Source organism: Pollicipes pollicipes, unplaced genomic scaffold (assembly GCF_011947565.3).
Source record: "Pollicipes pollicipes isolate AB1234 unplaced genomic scaffold, Ppol_2.1 Scaffold_4881;HRSCAF=5763_pilon_pilon_pilon, whole genome shotgun sequence".
Lineage (NCBI taxonomy): Eukaryota > Metazoa > Arthropoda > Thecostraca > Pollicipedomorpha > Pollicipedidae > Pollicipes > Pollicipes pollicipes.
In genome coordinates, this window is record NW_023596576.1 from 54,880,828 (window position 1) to 54,894,309 (window position 13,482).

A 13,482-nucleotide genomic window follows, 5' to 3' on the forward strand; every position below is an offset into this window, starting at 1 on the left:
CCCTGGGTGCTAAGGCATCGCAAAAACGTGTACATTCGTCGTAAACAACCAGCTCCATTTCCCAGCGCGTGTGCGTCATGACACGTGGTACCTGTGAGCTAATGTTTCCACCAGACTACTGACAGTTACATTCCTTACCAAGGCATGCCACTTCTGCGTCGCCCAAGCCTTCAGTGCCCAGATGAGGCCCAAATCGTGACCATCGTTGAAAACGGCGAAATCCATCCCGCCAGCTTGCGTGAACGCGACGCATGACACTTGTGGTTGGATCATTAGCACCACACAATGGCCGTTCGATTTCTTACTGACTCATGCTATTCCCTAAGCGCTCCGTCACATAAGTGCCAAAATGTGGCGCAAACCGTGAAATTAAGTTGCTTTTTGTAAACGCAAAGGAAAATAAGCTTAAAAGGTACCATTTGGCAAGGCATTCTTTTACATTCGATGCCCCATCATAGTGTGCTACTCTCGGGTCGTTTCATGCCCTGGACACCGAGATATCGCAAACACGTGTAACCCGTCGAAAGGAGCCAAGTCTTTAATTAAATATGTCAGTACCATGACACGTGGCATGCATGACCACTCATTATCATCTTGCCCGCTCATTCACTATCAAAGTGTGCCACTCCCGAGTATGTCCGGGTGCCGAGATGTGGCACAAAACGTGTAAGCACGTGGAAGAGAACAAATGGAGGGTTTTGATAGAATAATTTTTGTTCGCCCTTGTCATATCTTCTATGATAATTATAGATAAACATATAATATAAAACTAGAACAAATATCATGCTTTTATAATAATTATGTATTTTATGACACAAAACGTTTTAATTTATATAATTCACCTATTAGAACACATTACTCTGTCATAAACCTCCACTTCGAAAACCTTGAGTTTCTGCTGGATTGCTTGAGGCTGTCGCGAAGCTGCACATATTTCGAAAACGGAATGCATGCCATAGAAGCGGCTCAGATTTTTCCATCGGTAATAAGCAGCGTGAAGTTTGGAAACGTGTATTATAACCGAGTATGTTTGCCAGTTTGAAAGGTCGTTTTTTCGCCGTCCTTGAATACTGCGCTTGCTACCGCCTGGCCGGCCGGGTTGTGCTGCTGCTCTCCAGTTAAGAAAACAAATGCTGTACGCAGCTATTTATGTATACCATAGGACCAGGCGATCTCGTGCACTCATGCCACCGGATTCAGCTCCGCCGGAGTCTGTTGCACACAACTATTTATTCTCACGTCGAGATGTATTCTCCTGGGTTGGGTTTTGAATACATTCAAAATGTTGCTTCATGACTTGTTTCGATGTCCTATCTGGGGAAGAGCACATCCCCAATGTGGCCAAAAATGCAATGGCATCCTTCTCGGCTTGTGAAAAATTTGACACCACATCATGCCCGAAGCCCACAGAATCTTGGATCAATGACGTGTCTTTACCCATATGCTGTACTGCCTCTCAGTCTGTGGCGCACTTGGTGTGCGTCAGCTGCTCAGGGTCAGTAAGTGACGAACCACGGGGCTAGACGTGTGCGTCATCAGACTCTCGCGGACACGTGTGCGTCATCGCAATTCGCCAACCATGAAGGCGCCGGTCTGGCGCCGTTCGCGTAACCCCGCCACCCGCCGTGACAGCATCGGTGTGTTCAGGGCGCTGAGAGGTCCGCATGCTCCTGGGGCAATCCACTCATTAAACACACGAGCTTGCGTGTCATAGCGCACCACCCAGCGGCGCTGGCATGTACTCTGGAATTGTCAGTCGCTTGTCAGTGTGGCACCGCATGTGTTCTTTCGTCCCGAAACTGCCTGCCGCCGGCCATCGCTGGCTCTCGGTCATGGTATGAATCCGTTAGCAAACTTGGCTCCGTTGAATCATTAAACACGGTATGCTGTTTTTGTTTTTATCATACTTTTGTAGTACTTGTCTGATCAGTATTCTGGTTTTGCGTGCGGTGTTGTAAGATGCTTTCATACCATGCAATTGCTGTGATCAGATAGTAAATCACTGGTTGAAATGTTTTCTCAATGAATTGGCTTTACTCGAAGTCAGAGTCAAAATCAGCTAAAAAGTCTAAAAAAAATGACAAGGAAATTTCACGACCACCGACCAACGCCCGGTCCATATTTTAACACGCGCTCGGGTGTGGGTCAAATTGACCCCCCCCCCCCAAGGTTGTTCCCGATTTTTTTCCGAACGACGCGGCGAGTTTTGCATACCTGTTGACAACTGAATAGCAGATGGTTTTGTATCAAACGTTTAGATGTAGATCGTAAGATCGCTGACCTATGGCAAATCAAATTCAGACCATGGTTTCAGCGAAGGCAATTTCCAGAGAATTGTTCAATCTGATCCAGCAATGGAGTGTTAGACAAAACCATACATCTCTGAGATACTTTCTACGGCAGCACGAAAATCGAATGAACAAATTACACTGGCCTAGGGTTATGCATGAAGGTCAGTCCAAGGTCAAAACCAAACTGTTTTATTACATTAGAGCTTGCTGTATGGGGTATATTCTGGTGCTCATTTCAAATTTATTGGTAGCGGGAACCGCATTATGCATCTTTTATGAAATTCTTAAAGGTAATAAGTGGTCACGGACCTAAAATGACCCAGGTCAACGTTTTGTTTTTAGGAACATACTGCCTAGAAAAATCTTTGTCGCTTATTCAACTCCAAAACTCAAACCAGTCTTGTATAATTTTGGACACCATGACCTTCAAAAGGCAGAGCAAGGTCACTGACCTTAAATGAGCATGTGACCTTTTGCTTGAGCAGTTATCTAGGTTCCAGGGAGCCCTTGGAGACCAACCTGGAATTCGGCCTTATTTGACCCAAAGGTCGTGACTTATGAACCCCAAACCTTGACTTAATGAGTTCACGTAAAGGCCAGCACACCCTGTGAATTTGGTGGCTCTATCTCTCTTAGTTTCTGAGATCTTAGAGGGTCCAATTGACTCCCCAACCGAGCGATGGGCATCCAACAGGCCACCCGGGCGCGTGTTAACAACAAAGTGTGGCAACGACACTTGAGTTGCGCAGCTAGATGCAAAAGCGAATGGGCCCCCGGATGATTATAACATGTGGTGCCATGTGGCACGTGGCACGTGCACGCATGTTGGAAACACGAATTGGCCGTTTTTGACGGGTTTTGTATTTTGGGTCACCTCTCGGCAGCCAGTGCACCTACAAGCGAGTGTTGACCGCTTCATTTTGTCTCTTTTCGACCCTTTTGTTGATCACATTTTGAAAGACTAATGGTCTGCATGGCGGCTTTTTACGCCGCGACGGAATAGTGCTGTCCCGTCTCCGGCAGCCCCCGGCTGTTGTTTCAAGGTCTGACGGCCATCTGCACACGCGACTGGCCGCCTATTTCACCGCCTCCGACCAGTTATTTAGATTTCGCGCCGATATCTCTGCAGCGGCGGATCGGAGCGGCACGGGAGGGGTACGAAAAGATGTCTGTGCAAAATGGTGCGGTCGCATTTATCATGTGTGACGCGCATCCAGATCGATTTTGTTCTCTTCCACGTGTTTACACGTTTTGTGCCACATCTCGGCACCCGGACATACTAGGGAGAGGCACACTTTGATAGTGAATGAACGGGCAAGATGATACTGAGTGGTCATGCATGCCGCGTGTCATGGCACCGGCATATCTAATTATACACTGGGCTCTTTTCGACGGGTTACACGTGTTTGCGATATCTCGGTGCCCAAGGCACGAAGCGACCCGAGAGTAGCACTCAATGATAAGGCATCAAATGTAAAGGAGTGCCTTGCCAAACGGTGCTTTGTTAACTTATTTTCCCTTGCGTTTACAAAACACCTATTTTCACGGTTTGCACCAAATTTCGGCACTTATGTTACAAAGCGCTTCGGGCATGGCATGCGTCAGTAATGAATCGGACGGGCCATTGTGTGGTACTAAACATCCAGTCACAAGTGCCACGTCTCACGTCTACACGAGCTGCCAGGATGGATTTTGCTGTTTTCAACGATAGCCACGATTTGGGCCTCATCTGGGCACTAAAGGTTTGGGCGACTCAGAAGTGGCATGCCTTGGTAAGGAATGTAATTGTCAGTAGTCTGGTGGAAACATTAGCTCATACGTACCACGTGTCATGGCGCACACGTGCTGGGAAATGGAGCTGGTTGTTTACAACGAATGTACACGTTTTTGCGATGTCTTGGCACCCAGGGAGAGCATCGTTTCGAGAGTGGAATTCTAAGACATAATCTAACGGGCACCCACGTGGTGTAACCTTTGATTTTGCACGTGCCACTGTGTAGCGCTCATACGATCTGGCAAGACGGATTTTATTGCTGCTTACGATCATTTTCCCGTTTCGCACCACATTTTGCCACAAAGGGTGAGAAGCGATTCGGAAGTGTCATGCGTCAAAACCGACTGGGACTTGCTATCGAGTGGTCCCACGTTTTGGGTCACATGGACCACGTGTCGCGCTCACAGCAGCTGGCAATTTCGACTTGGCTCTTTTTGACGGTTTACACGTTTTGTGTCACGTGTCAGTACCCATGGCACGGACGTACTCGCGAGTGGCATTCATTGGTGGGGGTCGAACAGACAATCACGTGTTGTGTATCATAGTGTCGCACGTGCAGCGTGCCACATGTGCGCGGGCCGTTGGCCGTTGACAACCGTTTTTTTACGCGAAACATGCGTACACATGGAAACGAATTCAAGTAAACAGGCATCACACATAATCAAACCCCGCCAGCGATTTCAAATAAACAGGCATCGCGTATCACATGCCAGGCATCAGCCATACATGAGAACGATCTGAAGGTGGCAGGCGAAAGATCTGGTCGACCAGACCTTAACCTACAGAGCACATGATGACAGATTATACTAATGTGATAAGTGCCTTGATATGTGATGCATGTTAGCTCAAAAGCGTTTTCAGGTATGAGTGATGCCTGACACGAAAAGCACAATGCCTGTTAAATTGAATCGTTTGCGTGTTTAAGTGAGGCGTAATGCATGATACCTGTTTATTTGAAATCGCTTGCAGGTATGAATGGTGCGTGGTGCGTGATGCCTGTTTACTTGAATTTGTTCTTATGTACACGTCCATTTCGTGTGTTTTAATTATCAGTTAAATATGCATTGTAGCATAGCAATGGCTGGCAGCTGATCCTTCTTTAATTCCTGGTGACTTAAACCACCTGTATGTTGGTTACTTGTGAAAACTGTGGTTTACCGTCTCAAAAAGGCTGAAAAATGGAACAGAACCAGCAGGTAATTTTACATTTTCTCTCATGTATGACTGATTTTTGACACGTGATGCGCGATGCCCGTTTATTTGAAGTCGCTCGTGAGGATGGGTTATGTGTGATGCCTGTTTGCTTGAACTCGTTTCCATGCACTCATGTTTCGCGTATTTTGATCATTAATTAGACATGCATTGTGTCATAGTATGGCTGGCCATTGGTTCTTCTTTCATCACCTAAATGCTCGTGATCTGCAAAAGCTGAGGCCCGCTGCTTAAAAAAGTAGTAGGATCGGTGGGCAATTTTGAGTTTACTAATGATATTCGTTTCGATAAAGGCAAATACCCGAAATAGCAAACGGTCCATCCCTCCATTCTGAATATTTTACGAGAAATAATGTTTTTGATTCCATGTTATCTAAATCAAAGCAAAAAAGAACATTTCCAGTCATCCGCTGTTATATAAATGCGCAAATAACATGGTTTAGGATTTGGCCCCAGTGCATGGCCACTCTTCAGCCAGCGCATGCCAATCCCCCTGCCCCGCGGTCGGGGGCGGGGGGAGGGGGACAAAAGGGAGCCGCAGAGGCTGGTTCATAGGGGAAGGAACTGGGGCGTGTCCATGCCCATTACGATCGGATGACATATGCTTGCTTCCTTTGAAGAGAGTGTTCCACATTTCAAGACATTGAAGCAAGCATCAGATATGATGAAATAACCTGACTTACAACTATTGGTAAGATGCATTATACTTCTGGTACTACGTAGCACAAACGCCATTCGTGTTAGAGATCCGACCCCCTCATCCTCCTCCATGTTTTATCCTCAATCCTCGCGACGCCTCGTCTATGCGGGGTGGAGGCTGCGTGCGTTAGCTACAAGTGGACCGAGTGGCCCCGTGGAAAGGACACCGACCGGGCACCCAGCGCACACCCCACAGAGGGCTCTTGCACGGGCTAACGCTCGGCGGTGGACCCCTTGTCGCACGAAGTCCCGTGTCACCGTTTTTCATTCTCCTTCATCATATGGCCCCGAAATGATCATTTCTGGTCGAAAGGACTTTTATTCAAACAAACACATAACCAATCGTACGAGAATCTTGCATAGTTTGCACATCATTAATTGAGAGCCAATTGCCGGCTCTTATATCTAGAAATTGTGTTAACGAACACAACATAGGAGCGATTCGACCACTACGTTTTGCTTGATCTTGAACACAGCATGGCTAGTAGAATGGCAGGATTTCAATAGCGTTTTTGTGGAGTCATACATGCCTGGGTAACCTTGAAATAGTCTACACAAAATAATCTGCACATCTTCGCGGGCGTGTAGCTCAGAAACTAGAGAGTTTTGAGCTACAAGAAGGGCAGGGCTGTAAATTGCACTGATTGATCTTCAAGATGGCTATTTCAGTTCAGAAGACCATGCAAATGTGGAGCACTCCCTCCAAATGTGGAGCTTAATTGCCAGGAAAAAATGTGTTGCCGTTACATTTTGGCTCCCTCCGGGATTGTGTACTGATTTCGCGCTTAAGGTACGGTTTCAAAGAATCGCAGTCGCGGCAGCCGGTTCGAGCTGGGGTGTCGATATTGGACAACACAAATATCCAGTGACAACACATAGCGACAGATATCAGATATCTTGGACAATACAGATATCCAGTAAATATCAGCAGCTGGTCAACACTCTAATGAAACAAGTATTCTGCAATATATTTGCTGATGTTAATCAAGAAGGTGAAGTGCGCACGATGTTTACTTGATATTTTACTGCAGATGGTGAATATGTTTTATCTATAAGACAGCGATCTGGGCGTTATCAATCAACTTTGACAGAGGTCCTTTAGCACATTGTCACAACTAGTACGATGAATATTGCGTTCCACTGACCGCAGACGTCACACCTGTCAGAATAAGAATAACACTTGTTTGCATCCTTATTTTAGGTGACTCACGACTTTACCAGCCCATTGAGTCGGATCACTCCGACTGTGGCCGGCACAAATTTCGAAAATAAACAGAAAACTTTACACAAAAATTTCGAAGATGTTCATGCTGATTGCAGCTGCATTCATAGTCATACACGAGTTTTGGTTCGCGCACGACACTGCTTTGCTGCCGCGGATAGCGCTTCGTCTGATAAAACTTAAACAAATTAGTTGGCTCTGTACTGACATTGATGAAATCGCTGGAAATATGTATGCCTCGACAAACCATGCAGTTATCAAAACATCCAACGGCTGCATCAAGATAGAACCTTGCAATCATCATTGCTTTGGGGGGGATTTCGAGGCATGTTCGGCCCCGTCATTCTGGGGAACACATAGCAGGTTCCTGCTACATAACCACGCATAAAGGCATTCCAAGTAGGGAAACATCATTATAAACATTGGAACGCCGGGTCAACGTTCGCTGCTGGTAATATTGTACAGGCTGAGTCCCATTTCCCTGCATTGACAAAGTAAGCAATCTAACACTGCGAGGAAATTTAACCCACTTAGCCATTGCTATCGATGAATGTTGGCTGCATCTCCCTATTTGCAAAATAAGCGTTTTTGGCAAAGCGCGTCAACAGCCGACTACGTACCCAGCCGTTGACCAAAAGACTGCCTGACCTTTACCAATTATCGAATACAATTTCTGACTCTATGCATGGTCGCAAACAGCAGACCACATAATAAATGATAATGACACACCGCACACATAAGGACGTCGCTACTGCGTAGTCGCCACCAGGCTGGCGATTGCGCTCAAATGTTTTCCGGAACTAATAACGAGGATCTCAAAAGGGCAGGTTGTTGAACCTCAATAATTGATACAGCGTTACACTCAGCAAGCCTACTTTGTTGCATGCGCACCGTCGCATCGTAACGGAAACACAATATATTGTGTGCCCTATTTGATTAAGGAGGTAAATAATTTAAGTCATGCCTATCGAATGCCATGTAGATCACATAACAGTCTTTTAGCGCGGTCTTCCGTAGACATGTATGCTGTTCGCGCGTGCACTCCAGCATGCACGCACGCACGCAGAGAGAGAGAGAGAGAGAGAGAGAGAGAGAGAGAGAGAGAGAGAGAGAGAGAGAGAGAGAGAGAGAGAGAGAGAGAGAGAGAGAGAGAGAGAGAGAGAGAGAGAGAGAGAGAGAGAGAGAGAGAGAGAGAGAGAGAGGGAGAGACAGACAGACAGACAGACAGACAGACAGACAGACAGACAGGCAGACAGACAGCATGAGGGAACGTTCCACATTTGTATGGAGTTTTTGACTGAAACAACCATCTTGATGGTCATTCGGCGCAGTTCTCAGCTTTGTTCTCAACATCTAAACCCATCTAATTTCTGAGCTACACGCCCGCAAAGATGGGTAGACTTTTTTGGGGAGACTATTTCAAATCCACCTTGACATTCATGACGACTTAACAAAGCCATTCAAATTATGCTGTTCCATATGTCATGCGATGATCAAGGCTAAGAAAAAAAAATTGCCGATGCGTTCATTTTAGGTGTTTGTGAGCACGATTCCCAAACATGATGGCCGTCAACTGGCTCTCAATCAATATTGTGCAAGGTACGATGACGTTATTAAACCATGACGCACTAAGGAGCACGTTTATTAAACAGAAAATCGTGCTGTCTAAAGCAGTTTTCAACTTAAAAAGCATATCGATGGCTATATGTAAGCTTGTTTATCATAGTTGACGCTTGCTTCAGAATCTTCAAATGTGAAACATCCACTCTAAGTCATTGACGATGCATGAAGAAAATTGAAATGCCTTGATTTTGGATGATATTCCTTTGGGCAGAGTTTCAGGATATATCAACCCCCATGGTGACAAATTACGAATCGGTAGCTTTTCATTTTCGCTGAAAGTTGGTTTCCGGGGTAATCGAAGGTGATTAATGCACTAGAGTAAGTAATTTCTAGCTCGATTAAACATGCGGTTCACGACTTGTCCTGCCGGACAATATTGGATCGGATGCAAACAGGGTGCTAATCAAAGGGAAAACGTCGGGCCGGGTTTAGCTGGTACATCCTTCTGTCTGGACTCTGATCTTTTTCATCTAAGCAGTCGCACGCTGGCTATCACTGGCTCAACTGCCCGCCGTACTCCACAAGCGGGTTGACTCCCTGTGTTCGCCAGCTGGCATCAATGGGGCACTCAAGGGCGTCAGGCGAAAACGTCGACAGATGCGTCATCAAGGTGAAGGATATTTCGAGAGCACAACAGGCTCGATGGCTGGCCTGCAGTGATCTTTTTATTGTAATCCTCTAGTGTCCTATATCCCATCAAACTCAATAGATTCGAATTAATTTGCTGGTCGTCCCAGGGCGTAAAGTTCAGGTCATAGTAAGTTGGATAAAGCATGATGCTTGACCTGACTTATGCAATTGCCATCGCTCACCCCCCTTCCCTTCCCTCCTCCCGCCATTTCGCGGTACGTGGTTGCCCCCGCAATGACCATGTAGCCGGCTGCTGACACCAAAAATTATAATCTGCATTTCAACATTCCGTACACGTGTGCACAAGAAGTATTGCGGGCGTACTAGCGTCAAAAAACTTCTTCCTCACAGACATGTTCACATAAACTTTGTGGATCTACGGCCTTTATGGAAAAACAAACCTTTGTTTACGTCGATTTGTGAAACAAAAGCAACATTATCTTTTGGCTATCACTTGCAACCGTACATTTGAACACCTTGAATTGCTTACGAACTTTTTCCATGCCAAACTTTTGATGCGCGAGCACTTTCGTTGCGTAATTTTTACTGACGAACATTTCACCATACCATCTTAATCCATATACACTTTTGCCAATACGAACTTTTGTCATTACGAACTTCTGCGGCTACGAACTTTATACTCTAAGTCGTCCATCCTGACAAACGTGAGGCGATTTCAGCTGAGGAACATTAACAATAGGAACATTAGTCTATGGCATATAGTTCCTGAATATTACGAAAGCTGTTTTACGCCACGAACAATCGTCATGCTACTATCTCATTCGTACTTTTGTCGGCACCACCATCTCAGCCGCAGATTTAAGAACAGTTGATAGGTGGCGCTACATCGCGTACGAACAAAGGTGTCGCTACTACCTTGGGATGCAATGCTCTTGGACAAAGTTCAAGCTTACTGTTTGGTCGATGATTACACGCCATAAAACGAATGTCAGAACACGCAATGCATATTTTTCGTCCAGTTACAAGCACACAGTGGTTCAGGGCTTCGGTCCCGTGTTTATTAACCCGGCGTACGAACGCAAAACCTTCGTCGCCATTTTGCGCGGCAGCCTAGAACTATCGCACGAATGACATTCATTCAAAACGGGTTATTCAGCAATAATCCTGTTCAAATGCTGGTCATACAAACGAGTTCATAAGTTCTCTTTTTGCAAAATTTGCTCGATTAGCCCCTAGATGCTTTGTGTGGGATGAAGATGATGGCACAGAGATGTTGCATGTCGCGTTTACGACGGATGTGATGGAGGCCAACTCTAGCATCGCCAGTGTGATGATCTGGAGCCAGAGTCCACCTCTGTGGCCCAGGGATCCCCGTTACCATGGGCTGAGTCGACCGAGGGCACAAGAGAGTTGGTGAGGAGGTCATGGGAGGCAGACGCACCAAGAGAGCACGCCAATAAACTTAACATGACCCGGTCGCGTTACTCCGGAGCCTATTCCGGGCCTTTGTGAAAGTGCTGAAGGCATCATCATGCCAGTGCATCCACAGGACCGCCGGGAAGTCTGGGAGAGAGAAGAGCGCTTAAGGGAACGCCTTCTAACGCCGTTCACGTCAGTGCTGCAAGATTACCATGTACGCAACACTGCACAAAGCAAGCGAGAGCCACTAGCCAGCACTGCAGGCTGTCTGCCATCAACGGTTCTAGCATCCGCTCCACATCTTTCCCTCATTCTCTAACGCGACCGCCGATTTCTGCATGTTTTTCACTCTTTACTACCGTGCTCGTGAGCCCCACATAGTGGGAAACCCCCACGTGCAACCCTGTCTGCCGAGCGCGAAAGACCGCATCGCGGCCGTGGCGGTCAAGATCCACGTCATGTAGCGTTTAATCTCGACGGTCCAGCGGCTCTCCGTGCCACAGATCCCGACAAAACATGTAGGCCGGCTCCTTTAGGCTGTAGTGAAAGAATGCGACGCATTCCGAGCCGTCCAATTGTAAATCCACGGCGGCAGTCGCGGCCCTAGGACAACAATCCACTTCTGTGACCCGGGGGACCCCGTGGCAGTCGGCCGGGCCGACGGAGGCCACGAGAGAGATGATTAGGGGGCCATGCGAGGCAGACGGATCGGGAGAGCACGCCAATGAACTTACCAGCCACGGTCTCACTTGCGTAATGTGCGCTCGCGAGACCTTGCCAGCGCGCTCGTTAGTGGTTTTAACAGCAAGTGTGCAGGAATAGCAGCGGTATTCTCTTCCGACGATACGCTTGCCACGTTGCACCGTCAGTTACGTAACTGGCTCCTGCTGTGCGTGATCACTGGCCGTGTGGTGCCGCGAGGGGGGGGGGGGCATCCAAACCAGCGACTGGTGCGGAAACCTGTTTTCCCCACATCTCCTTTGTCTCCGTCATCGCTTCATTCAACGTGCGCGAGCATCCCGTGCTGCCAAACATTGTGTCTCTGCTTTTTGTTGGGCGCTGCAACACGCGAAATATGATCTGTCGTCCATAATTACGTCCATATCTTGTGCGCTAGACATTTGCTTGCGGGAAAGGCCGCGAATTTGGGTTTTCTGGTGGTTTACCTGCAGTTATGCGACCTTATGTGTCTTGGTGACCTTTCTATACCTAACAACTATCTCCCTGAACAGCTTTCATAAATTTGCCTTTAATAGTCTACATATATGCGGGATCGTCCCCGCAGAAATTGCTGGGATGAATCCTTCCGTACTTCCGCCAATGTACTTAAGGTTTTCAGGCGATGGTCGCTTTCAAACTGTCAGGATTATTTTCCGTGCACTTCGCGACACTGGCGCGAGTTGCGAGGTGCTTTGGAGACACCATTGCCTATTCCTCCGTCAAATCGATGAGGACGTGTGAAATTTACAGAACTTCTTCGAAATGAATAATGCACCATTGTATGTTATCTTGCCGCAAAAAGGGTTTGCCGCAAAAAAGCAGTCTTGATATTACACGCACCACCTTTGACCAAGGGCGCAATCCATTAGCAACATAGTATTTCAATGGTAAAAATAATCGGCCGGTAATATGCTCCATGCACAATATCCGGCAGAGGCAACCGTACCCGATAGGAAAATTTGGTTCAGCAATGATTGCACTGACGAGCAACAGCTATGATGTTTACAATCTTCGACTCTAGAATGGACATTGGTAAAAAAGTCATGTCATTTAGGCGGAAAGCTGTGGGATGTTCCGACACACGCCACCTTTAGTTTTGCCAGACATTTACTGTTTACTGCGTAATATTTCAGAGTAATCATCACTCTATGGGAGACGGATGTACCGAAGTCAGGTACCTCAAACATGGCAGTACTTAGATATTGCCACGTTACGACCGGGTAAACTCAGGAGAAAGCATACCATTTGAATTGGCTCCTGCCAGAGATTTGCTTGTGTAAAGCACGTGATCTCTGTTCTCAGTTTTAACGTTCTTTTGGAGAATATGCACTTTGAAGGTTGTAGTAACGGACCAAATACATTTAAAAGCGAAGTTTTCCGTGCGAATGAGGTTTTGAACTGATGTAATTAGTTTATATTTTGCGTATATTGCCAACCACAGTTTAGCTGACGTGCAAAATGTCTCATTGGCCAAGACTGAGCGCAAGTTGCCCGCTGGGTTACTTCATGACGGAGTTGGTAGGAAACTGCAAGCACCGCGTCCTGACAGCATCAACGCCACGCGGCTCGGCCCCCCAACTGCCGTTGCTGATCGGTGATTGGTTGAACGCGACGTCATGCATAATACGACCAATCGAGACTGCACATTGTATTCCATAACTTTGGAATAACTCCAATGTCCTCGAAGACAGCACGACTGGGCCCAACGTGCATTGTTCATTGACGTTTGCGCATGTTCGACAGCTCTTAAAGGTAAAGTATTCTGACATCCAGACGCAGTGTCATTCAGTTGCCACGCGCGTCAACCCTTGTGTCAGCTTTTATGTATCTCGTGGCTTTGCACGTCATACAAAGGCAGTTCTTCTATATCTTAAAGCTCTTACAGCCGTTCGAGCTGTCCGCGCTCTTTCAGCGCCTTCCAACACAAACAC